Source organism: Malus domestica, chromosome 10 (assembly GCF_042453785.1).
Source record: "Malus domestica chromosome 10, GDT2T_hap1".
Classification (NCBI taxonomy): domain Eukaryota; kingdom Viridiplantae; phylum Streptophyta; class Magnoliopsida; order Rosales; family Rosaceae; genus Malus; species Malus domestica.
The window spans coordinates 9,494,658-9,504,595 of record NC_091670.1 but is presented as its reverse complement, the minus strand read 5'-3'; the positions used below and the strand labels follow the sequence as shown (position 1 = coordinate 9,504,595).

The 9,938-nt window shown below is 39.4% G+C and overlaps 1 long non-coding RNA gene across 1 annotated transcript; it reads right to left on the bottom strand.

Moving 5' to 3' along the window:
- Positions 1 to 4,962: 4,962 nt before the first annotated feature.
- Positions 4,963 to 6,706, bottom strand: LOC103440376 (uncharacterized). The gene is made up of 3 exons (XR_530097.4): positions 6,183 to 6,706; positions 5,351 to 5,557; positions 4,963 to 5,275 (listed from the first exon to the last, which is right to left on the bottom strand). It is a non-coding gene; the product is annotated as an uncharacterized lncRNA (long non-coding RNA).
- Between the last annotated feature and the right edge of the window lie 3,232 nt (positions 6,707 to 9,938).

Here is a 9,938-nt window from a genome sequence, read left to right as displayed (position 1 = left end):
CAAGGCTCGTCGAGCAAGGCTGAAAGAGAAAGACAGAGTTAACTTTGAAATGTGCCTTTGTGGGGCCTTAGGTATAGGCCTTGAGGCTTACAATCAAGATTAACTTTTAAGTACTCAGGCATGCCACTGCCATCTTTAGCATAGCAGATGTAAAATGGATGTTGAGTTTTAGTTGTACATATACCCGAGAGGCCGTGTTAGTTATGACAGGTGCTTTTATGGGGCTTTAGGTGTAGGCCTTGAGGCTTCCGATCAAGAACTAACCCAGTACTCGAATATACGATGTCTATTTTATTGTTTGCAAAAGTGTTATAACCATTATACTTCTGATTATCTTAGCCCGCAGAGCAGAATGAACCCAAATAGGTGCCTTTATAGGGCCTTAGATATAGGCCTTAAGGCTTCCCATCATAATTCTTTCTATACTCAAACGTTCTACTATAATCATAGTATAATAGAAATAAAACTAAGAGATAGATCGATTACTTGTGCCCTAAGTAACTTCGGACTTCTTGTTATCAAAGCTTGTCGTGGATGGGTTAAGTCCACATAAAGTTCTTTTTTATGCCTTGAGGCCAAGGACTTTTGAATGATCAATCTTACATGCCCGAAAGCTTAGAACTTAGATCTGGTTTGAACTGTGAAGACATATTCAAATCGGATTCAAGAACTAAGAGAGTCTTTTAATCATCATCTTACTAGAAATCACTTGAATACAACTGGAAGTATATAACATATTGCTAGGATAATGAATGAAAAGACAAAACCAAAGAGGGTTGGGCAAGGCTGATTCGTCTTGCAACTTCCTATCTTTGTGGTTTATCAAGGGGTTTGAGAGCTTTAGAAAATGAGGTAGGGAGTTGAGTTTGCAGAAAGAAATCGATACTACAGCAAGCTTAAGACAAGGTAGCAGAGCTATTACAAAGGCTTTTGATGAGGGTTTATCCCGAAAGGGATGAAGGCTTGGGCTGACTACAGCTTCATTTGAAAGCAAATCTGGCTTTTGAGCAGAGTTTGTGCTTGTATTTGTTTGTTTGATTGAGTGTCCTTATCTCTGATTTCTCTTTCTTCTTTTATAGACACTTCAGTTTGGCCTCCTGTAGCAGTAATCTTGCCCGAATGCAGCTTGAAGGGTAATGACTCATCAGCTATTTACTTGTACTGCCACTGTAAAGTGCTTTTGGGCTGATTAGCTGGCTGGTATATACCATTTGGTCTCTAGGCAGGTGAGCAAGTGGTGCAAATGATCTGCACCTAGTCGGGAAATGCCTTTTATGCCTTCTGGGCTTTGGCTGGGCTTCGGACTTTTCCCCTTTTCAGACCTACTTTTGGGCCAACTCCTTCTTGAGCCCAAAGTTCAAGTTATAAACCAAACAAATGTTGCTAAAGTAAATTTCCACAAGCGGTTCCTCATCATTTTGATCATAACAATCAAAGGCAAGGTCCCCAAAACGGCTGACGAAGCTTAGAGGATCTTTCCAATGCTTTTGTGGTGTGTGTGTTGAGTTGGGTTTTGGTGACCCAATCTTCATGCTAGAAGTACTTTTTACATAACTTGCCAAAACTTCCCAAGCTCGAATAGAATGGGGTGTACCAAGTATAGACACGATCAGTGAGGCCTTTTAAAAACTCCCTGGGACAGAGGTTATGGTCACCAGCATGAGGACCTAAAGCCTCAATGAAGCGGCTTATGTGCTTCTTTGGGCTACTGTCATGCCCCAAACCTAAGATCGGTGGAAAAAAAACCTGCACTCAGTGTTCAAGTAAAAATAATAAAAAATAATAAATAAAACAAACTTCTCTTATTCAATAATCCGAAAACCCTTACAAGGTGTATAAAATAAATAAAAACCTTTAAATCCCTCGTCTAACACAACCTCAGCTTATCTAATCCCTGTCTTGCCAAGTAACTCATCTTAAAAATAACAGGGTGAGGGTGAGCAACAACTACCGTCGCCCAGTGAGTAGAATATGTATATGCCAATCAAGCGATGTTGTTTTTCAAGTGATGCTGTTTTACTCTCTAGAAAATAGAGTACATATAAAATCATATATCACATAATTCCATATTACATCATCCCTTTACGTGTTCATTATCCTTCATAATATGTAGCTCACCACGTGACCCTCAATGGTCTTTCTGCGCTAATGTCTCCGTGTGTTGTTTATAGTTATCCCTCAAATTGATGCAACACTAAATATCTCATGCTCCATGAACAATCTCAAGTAAATCCACATATTCTATTTATATCTCATCAAAGCGTTTCACAAAAACAAACATGCTTGACTTGAAAATAGAGAGATATTTGGAAATAGAAAACCCCTCAATAGCTTGTGGTTTTCGTTTATCAAAAAATAAGAATATTTTGAACACATTACATAAACCACACCTCAATAATTCGAACTTAGGCAAAACAACCCAATAACATCTTCACACACCTCAAAACCTAACTCTCTCTCTTGCTCTTTCTTTTGACTCTTCTATTTATATAAAAAAAAAATATATATATATATATATATAAAATCTACGTGAATTGCTTTCACAATGCATGCAACCTTTTGCATGATATAAAACAATGGGGCATGCCTATTTTTAGGAGATAGGAGTCGGCTATCAAAGGGGGATGTGATCAAATAGCTGGAAAGGTAACTGTGACATCTAAGACGTTAAAGAACAGATGATCTTTAAATCTACTACGTGGTGGCCAAGTAAATGCAAGCAAAAGGTGTCATGCAATATGAAAGACCAACTGCCATCTCCTTTTACAGGAAAAGTGCTTACAAGCACCTTAAACCTCAATGTAAAATATAAAAGGAGAGAGCTATAATCTATGGTGTGCCACGTTAGAGTATAGCTTCCACCAGTAAGCAAACTAGACTAATGAAAGAGCACCTTTTGCTCTCATCCTAATATTAGGGTTCCATCTCCTGCTAAAAACTCTATCTTAATAAACAATCTAAAGTAGCCACCTCATAATCAACAACATATGGCTCATAATGGAGGTTAACTCTCAAACGAATAAGATGGGAAAATTCTAGAAGACAATACAAGGATAAATGAACATGAATTTGGTGGGTTACGAGGAAAATGAATGGTTGACATAAGGTAATTCTAATATAGGCCCCGTTTAAAAGTCAATTTGTTATAGTGTCTCTTGATGATGCTATAAACCATATAAACTTACTTATATAAAAAAATAAAAAATACGAGTTCTCACAGCTTTTCCTCCCGTCAAAGAGAACAAAACTAGGAGTTCCATAGTTTTTAGGATATGGCATGCGGAGGAGACTGGCGCGTATGGCGGTTCAGGAACATAATTTCAGTCTTCAGAGCTTCAGTGACATCTTCCTAGGTGACGAAGGATGTCCCTTCTCAGAATCCTTTCTTGTAGCAACGGCTGACTCCTCTTGAAGGGCTGTCTACGCGCAATCATTTTCACTCATCTTGTTGCTTAATTAGTTGCGGGATTGAGTTATTTAACTCCTTTACTGATGCAAAAACCTCCTTTTGGACTTCCCCAAAGCATGAATAGCAGCAATAATGTCAAGCATGGCGTACTCTTTCAGGTTCTCTTGTCTTTTTTGTCCCTGCTCCTTGCGCTAGGATTCGTTCAGCCTGGAAGCAGCCTCGCCTGCGTCCTCTGAGGCGTTGCCACTTCTAGAGGTGTCTTCTGGATCTTGGAGTCATTAAATCAGAGTTGCGACCTGGTCCATAGTGAAGTCGCCAATTTATGTTGAGGACATTTTGATCGAGTTGGGTTTGAGTCTTGGTGGAAACTCTTTGACCCCTTGGTTCATTTCCAATAGCAAGTCATGAGATACCTCGAAAGAGTTAATGTGCCTTAGGAAGTACCTCAGTTGAATCAATGGCTCAAAGATTGGATGATTATGTCAAGTTAGGGTTGTGTGTGTGAAGAGTGGCATGGAAGCTAAAAGCTTACTGGTTTAGCGTGAAAGAAACTTGTGCATGCTTCCATGGTTTTGGGAATGGCCAACCTAGGGTTCTTAATGCTCTGGGAATATTCGTAGTGATTAAGGAATTTAAGGGAAGCTTGAGGAAATCCCTAAAAGGTGAGGAAAGTTCCTTCTTTAAGAATCAAGGTGTCCTACACTTAGAAAACTTGCTTTACCTGGTGCAATTTTGCCTTGATCCCCTCTCCCTCTATGTTGTCTCCGTTATCCTCCTTCATGCTGACTTCCATCCAATTTTATAGACGTAAGGCTCCTTTCCAACTTCCACTAAGGAATCCTTTGGTTTCCCCATTTCTTCTTATTTTCGTTGAGTCATTCTTTCTCATTTACATGGGCGCGGCTATAGCTTTTCTTTATGGTCAATTTCCACATACTTCTTTTTTGGCAACGTTCCTCCTTGTTTTCCTTCCTTGTGTTCATGTGTGAACTTGGAAGTGAAAGATCCATTATCTCATCATTAATGAGGCTCACGACTCTTTGTTTTGAACGTGACCCTGTAGGCAGCTCAGCTTTGGGTTTTGGTTGTTTCCTAAGTATCATAGCTGGTTTGCAAGGGAAAGGGAAACTTAGTATGTTCTCTCTCAGATTTACCCACATGAAACCAAAGATCATGGGCATGAACTTCTTGTGCTCCCAAGCAGTCCAAAGTCTTTCACAACCTTAGCTCCCCATAAGCCCAATAAATTTCCATAACCATCAACACCACGATCCACTTGGCAAGCCCAATATGTGGCTTGACACACCCCAACCCGGAATATCCACTTGGACTCCGAAATCGAGTTATGTTTGCCGACACCTGGAGCTTAACGAAGCTATAAAGTGTAGTGTAGTGTAGTGGAAAAATGTGAATTAATTTAAAGGAAAACTAATGAAAAGGACTTCAAATCTTTGCATTTTAATAAAATAAAATAAAAAAAACCATACACAAACTTTATTTAATGATAAGGAAAAAAACATAAAAAATAAAAATCGAGCTATGCGCTCTTCCCTTACCCACCCCCCAAAAACTCCATCAGACAACTTCGCTTCTAACCAACTACCACCCCCCCCCCTTCCCCAAGCTTAGACAGACAGTTCTTTCTTCTGCATCATTCCATTCACAACCGCAGCAGCTTTCCCACCTTGCAAGTTTCCTTCATGGCCCGTTCCCTTCACAGACCATGAAATACAAAGCTTGGCGGGAAGATCAAGCACCACAACATGAACATCAACCTGGGCACTACCACCAAGCTTCACAAACTCATCCATTTGTTCTTGCTATACAATGCACTTTCGTTTCAGCTTTATCATTTTTCATAGTATCCTACAAAAATATAACAGCATAAACAAACCCAAATGAACAGAAATGCGGAGTGTCATACTAAGTACTGAGATATACCTGCAAACGTGTACCTAAGGGAGAGTGGAGGAGGAGCGCATGACATGTTCACAAAAGGTGGACATGCCGGTTCCAGGCGCACCCACCAATATTACTACGACATGCTTTCCTTGCTTTTCTTCCCCTATCAAAAGCGCATACTGGTTTTGTAATCACCGAAGGTGCCGATGACCCAGAATGATACCCATGTCCATGTTTTGGAAGACTCTGTGTGGCAAGTTTGAATTAACAGTATAATAAGTTTCATAAATAGTGCCGTAAGTTTCATAAACAGTGTCGTAAGTTTTCATAAACAGCGCAGTAAGTTTCATAAACAGTGTTGTATGTTTCATAAACAATGTAGAAGTTTCATAAAAAATGTGAGGACGCATGGGTCAACGCGTCAGATTTTTTTTTCATATTAAAATTATGTCTTTTTCATTAAAATTTAAGTTCTTTTGTCCTTTTTATTAAAATTTAAGGGTTTTTCATTAAAATTTAAGTCTTTTTCATTAAATAAAGTTATATCCATGGAAGAAAATGCCGATAATATCGGCGAAATATCGCCGATATTATCGGTTTTTCGCGCAATGGATATTTTAATTGGTATCCGAATGGTTTTCGTCCAAATATCGCGATATTATCGAAACTATCGCGATATTTTTGGAAGTGGGCTTCTCGGAGAAGAACGCCGGAAATGGGTGTACCGATTCCCGAGCCGATTTCGTCCCAAAAACCTTGCAAAAACACGATTAAGATCAAGATCTAAGCTACATAGCGATTGAAAACACAACCACAATTCATATGCATGAATCAATCGAAGAGGTAAGAAGGTGAGGGACCGGGAGTTGACCTGACCACCGACAGCGATGGCGGTGATGGCGACGACGGTGACGACGAATGCGCTACCTTAGCCATAGTCCCCTAGAGCAGTACAAGCTCCCTGTCTGTTCTTTCTGCGGTGGTGAACGAAGGGCAGTGCAGCAGATCGAACTAATTTGAGCTTCACACTAACACGGAGAGAGAGATCCGAGATTACCTAACCGGAAAATCAAAGAAGACTCGCCGGAGAGTTATGGGCTCCGCCATTCTCGCAGAGGCGGGAGAGAGAAGACTGATGATGTGTGATGATGGTGGTGTCCTCGATCTGCTCGAGTCGAGCAGATGGTGCTGCTGCGTGTGTGTGTGTGGTCACGGCAAGAGAGGGAGAGAGGTAAGAGGGTTTCGAACTTTCGAGAGAGAAAGACAGTGCAGAGAAGAGAGAGAGAGACAGTGCAGAGAAGAGAGTGAGAGAAGGAAATGGGGTCTCGGGGTAGGGGAGAGACCCACAAAATGCGCAGCGAAATGATTGAAAACAACAAACCATAGTGGAAAAAATGTAAAGAATAATGGAATGACGGGACCCAACTAGTGATTAATTATTGGTATATTATCTATTAGATTGCGTATATGGTGATCATATGATAAAAGAGGAAGGGGATCCTATCCTTTTCAGATCCCTTCCATCAAATCTATCCATTCGAGTTTTTAAAATTTGATCCAACGGTTAAAAAGAGTGATTCTTTTTAAAAGTTATAATAACTTTAACTGTTAGATTAAATTTTAAGGATCTGAATTGGTAGATTTCGTAAATTCTCTCTGGATCCCTTTCCGATAAGTTCTTTGTATTTTAAAAAAAAAGTTGTGGTCATGTTTTAATTATGAAAACCCACGTAGTGGGTTCTTTGTATTTTAAAAAGTTGTCCAAGTTTGAGATCCACCCACACTACGTGGGTATTTTATAATTTTAAAAGTTTGAGATATATTTTATATATATATATATAAAGGTTATATAAATTTAAATTATGAATTATTTAGTTGAAAGGCAAGAGAAAACAAAAGAAAAAAGGAAAAGGAAAAGAAAATAAGAAAGAAAAAAAAACACCAGGGGGATTCAAACCCCTCCCTTTGTTAACCACACATCTAGACCTTATCCAACTCGCTATAGATGTGTTTGTAATTACATATTCTGCCTGTAATATTTATATGGTTGTTAATATTTATGGAGGGGCGAAAAACAAAGTTGAGTGGATCAGAAAATAACGTTTTGTAAAAACCTTGTCAAAAACATTATAACCCCTCGCCGTAAAACCAAGTATAGTTTCCAAAAATATACGTACTACATATAATAAGAAAATACTTACCGTAGCCTGCAAGTCTTAAGAAAATCAATAAAGTACAGCTATCAGATAAGAATAAGGTGAGCGCAATCACATAATCTCAAAATAGTAAACACATCATAACGAATGCTTATCAACCTATGCTGACACACGAGTTCGTACAGATAATTTCTTAAACAAACAGGAATGGGTGTAATCAATGCGCTCTAGTACTACGATCATGTGAAAGATGGCGCCAAAGCATGGTCACATACAAGTCGGAATTGCCTAATGCAATCTGTATGACAGGACTGGCACCTAACTTGGATCCAAGGCGAGCGAACGGTGCTGATGTGAACTTACACGTGAAAGACTGGCCCTGGCCCTAAGGTGAGTATTAACATCGGGGTGCAGCAATGATGAGCAAATAACATAAATATAATCATGCTATAACAATTCAATATTTCTAGTCAACAAAGTAACTTACCTGCGTATCCCGTAGGATTATTTTAGCATTTCACAACAACACAGTAGTTCTTATAACATTAATTAATCATAGTTGTAAAATATAATCATGGTATCTCATGCATACCTGTGAACCTATAGGGTTCAGAATAATTTCCTAAATTTCGTCATTTCGCTACTTCATGTAATTTTAGTCCAAGCAAGGCATACGTAGTAAATTCTTTTCAACGTATAACTGGAAACTAGCAAGTATGTGTATACTTATAAAAAGAAATGACCCACTCATAGATATGTAGTCGAAACGAAGCCTCCGAACCTTGCTTGATCTCGTACACCCTCAGAATACGTTTCCCCTATATGTAAAATTACTAATTTAATGAGTTTAATAACACATATACGGAAACTTAAATAAAACCTCTGTAGATTGCTTAAACATAGGGTTTGAATATATGAAATCAATCTACTCGACGTCACGGAGCTACACAAATTGACAGACGGTCAATCGGAGGCCAGACGTGCCGCCTAGGGCACGACCATACGCACCACCACGCGCAGGCTAACCCTAACGGCCGTTAGGAATATTTCGTTAAAAAGTAACAGAAGTTAACGGCTTCAGGTGACGCCATTAGAATATTCCATCAACTTTGACAAAATATTCCGTCCTCTTCTCCATCAAGCCTCGCCGGTTGCAGTCGATCGATGTTTGGTTCGCTGGAATCTGGAAAAATGTCCTCGAAAACTGGGTAATTTTTCAAACCTTCATATCTTTTTTATTTCTCAACCATTTTTCACAAAATTTATATAGAAATGTAGCTTATGAAGAGTAGAATCACGTTATACCTTTCAAAGGTCCAAAAAGTAGACGAAGGTGGCCTAAAAATGGCTCGAAAGGTACGGCCAAACTGGAACTTCTTGAAACCTCATGTTTTTTTATGTCAACTCTTCACCAAAACTAATCTAGGATCTTTAAGGAGTTTAGTAGTAGCTTCCCTAAGTCCTAAAACGCCGTGACTCAATCTGAAAATCGTTGATCCAGAACTCACCGAGTCGGAGCTTCCGAGTTGGGGAGTCAAACCTCAACCAAATCGAGATCTGGTTACATGGTTGTGTTCGTGGGGTTGAGGGGAGTTCAAAGATGGAGATTACAGGTCATGTTTGGGTGGTTTGGACGTCGGTTGAGAAAGTTGCAGAGGGAGGGTAAGAGAGAGAGTCTTCGGGGAAAGGGAGAAGAGAGAGTGAGGTTGAGTGTTTTGATTAGTGACTGGGTATGTGGAGGGTGTTCACTGGTTGGGTGCCAGTTTGAGGATGGCACTTGATTGGTGAAGAGGAAAACGGGGGGAAAGGAATGGAGGGGAGGAAATGGTTGAATGTGATTGGTGAAAAACAAATTGAATAATTTGATTGGTGGAAAAGTTGAAACTGATTGGTGGATGGAATGGGGGACATGGATCCACCAATTAGGGAAAGAAAAGGATTTTTCAGATTTTGTACAATTTCAAATGTACAAAATCTGTATCCTTAACAGTGTTTCCGACACTGATATTTTTGTAGGCTCATGTACAAAAATACCCGCGGCTAACGTACTTTAATGGAGCGTAACGTTTTCGTTACAAAACTGATTCGGGTCTAACTCACGTCTACGCGTTTGTGACAACGAGTACTAATTAAGTACGAAACCAGGGAAATGAAACTGAAAGCCGAAAACCACGTCCACGTCAGATTCCACTTTTGTCCAAAAAGGGTAAAATCGCCAAAACACACCAATGGAAAATAAATCACAGTGAAAGTAAGGACGGGTCGTCACATGGCTTGGGCCCATTTTAGCATTTAGCATGGTTGGCGTGATTTAATTGCAACATTAATGTCATAACATGGCTTGGCATGATAAATGTGAATGAATTTGCATGGGCTTGGCATCACTATACAAACGTCTAATTTATAAATTATTATTTTATTGACATGACGTGATCGTAAATCCACATAACCCTTGATTCAACACTTTTGCA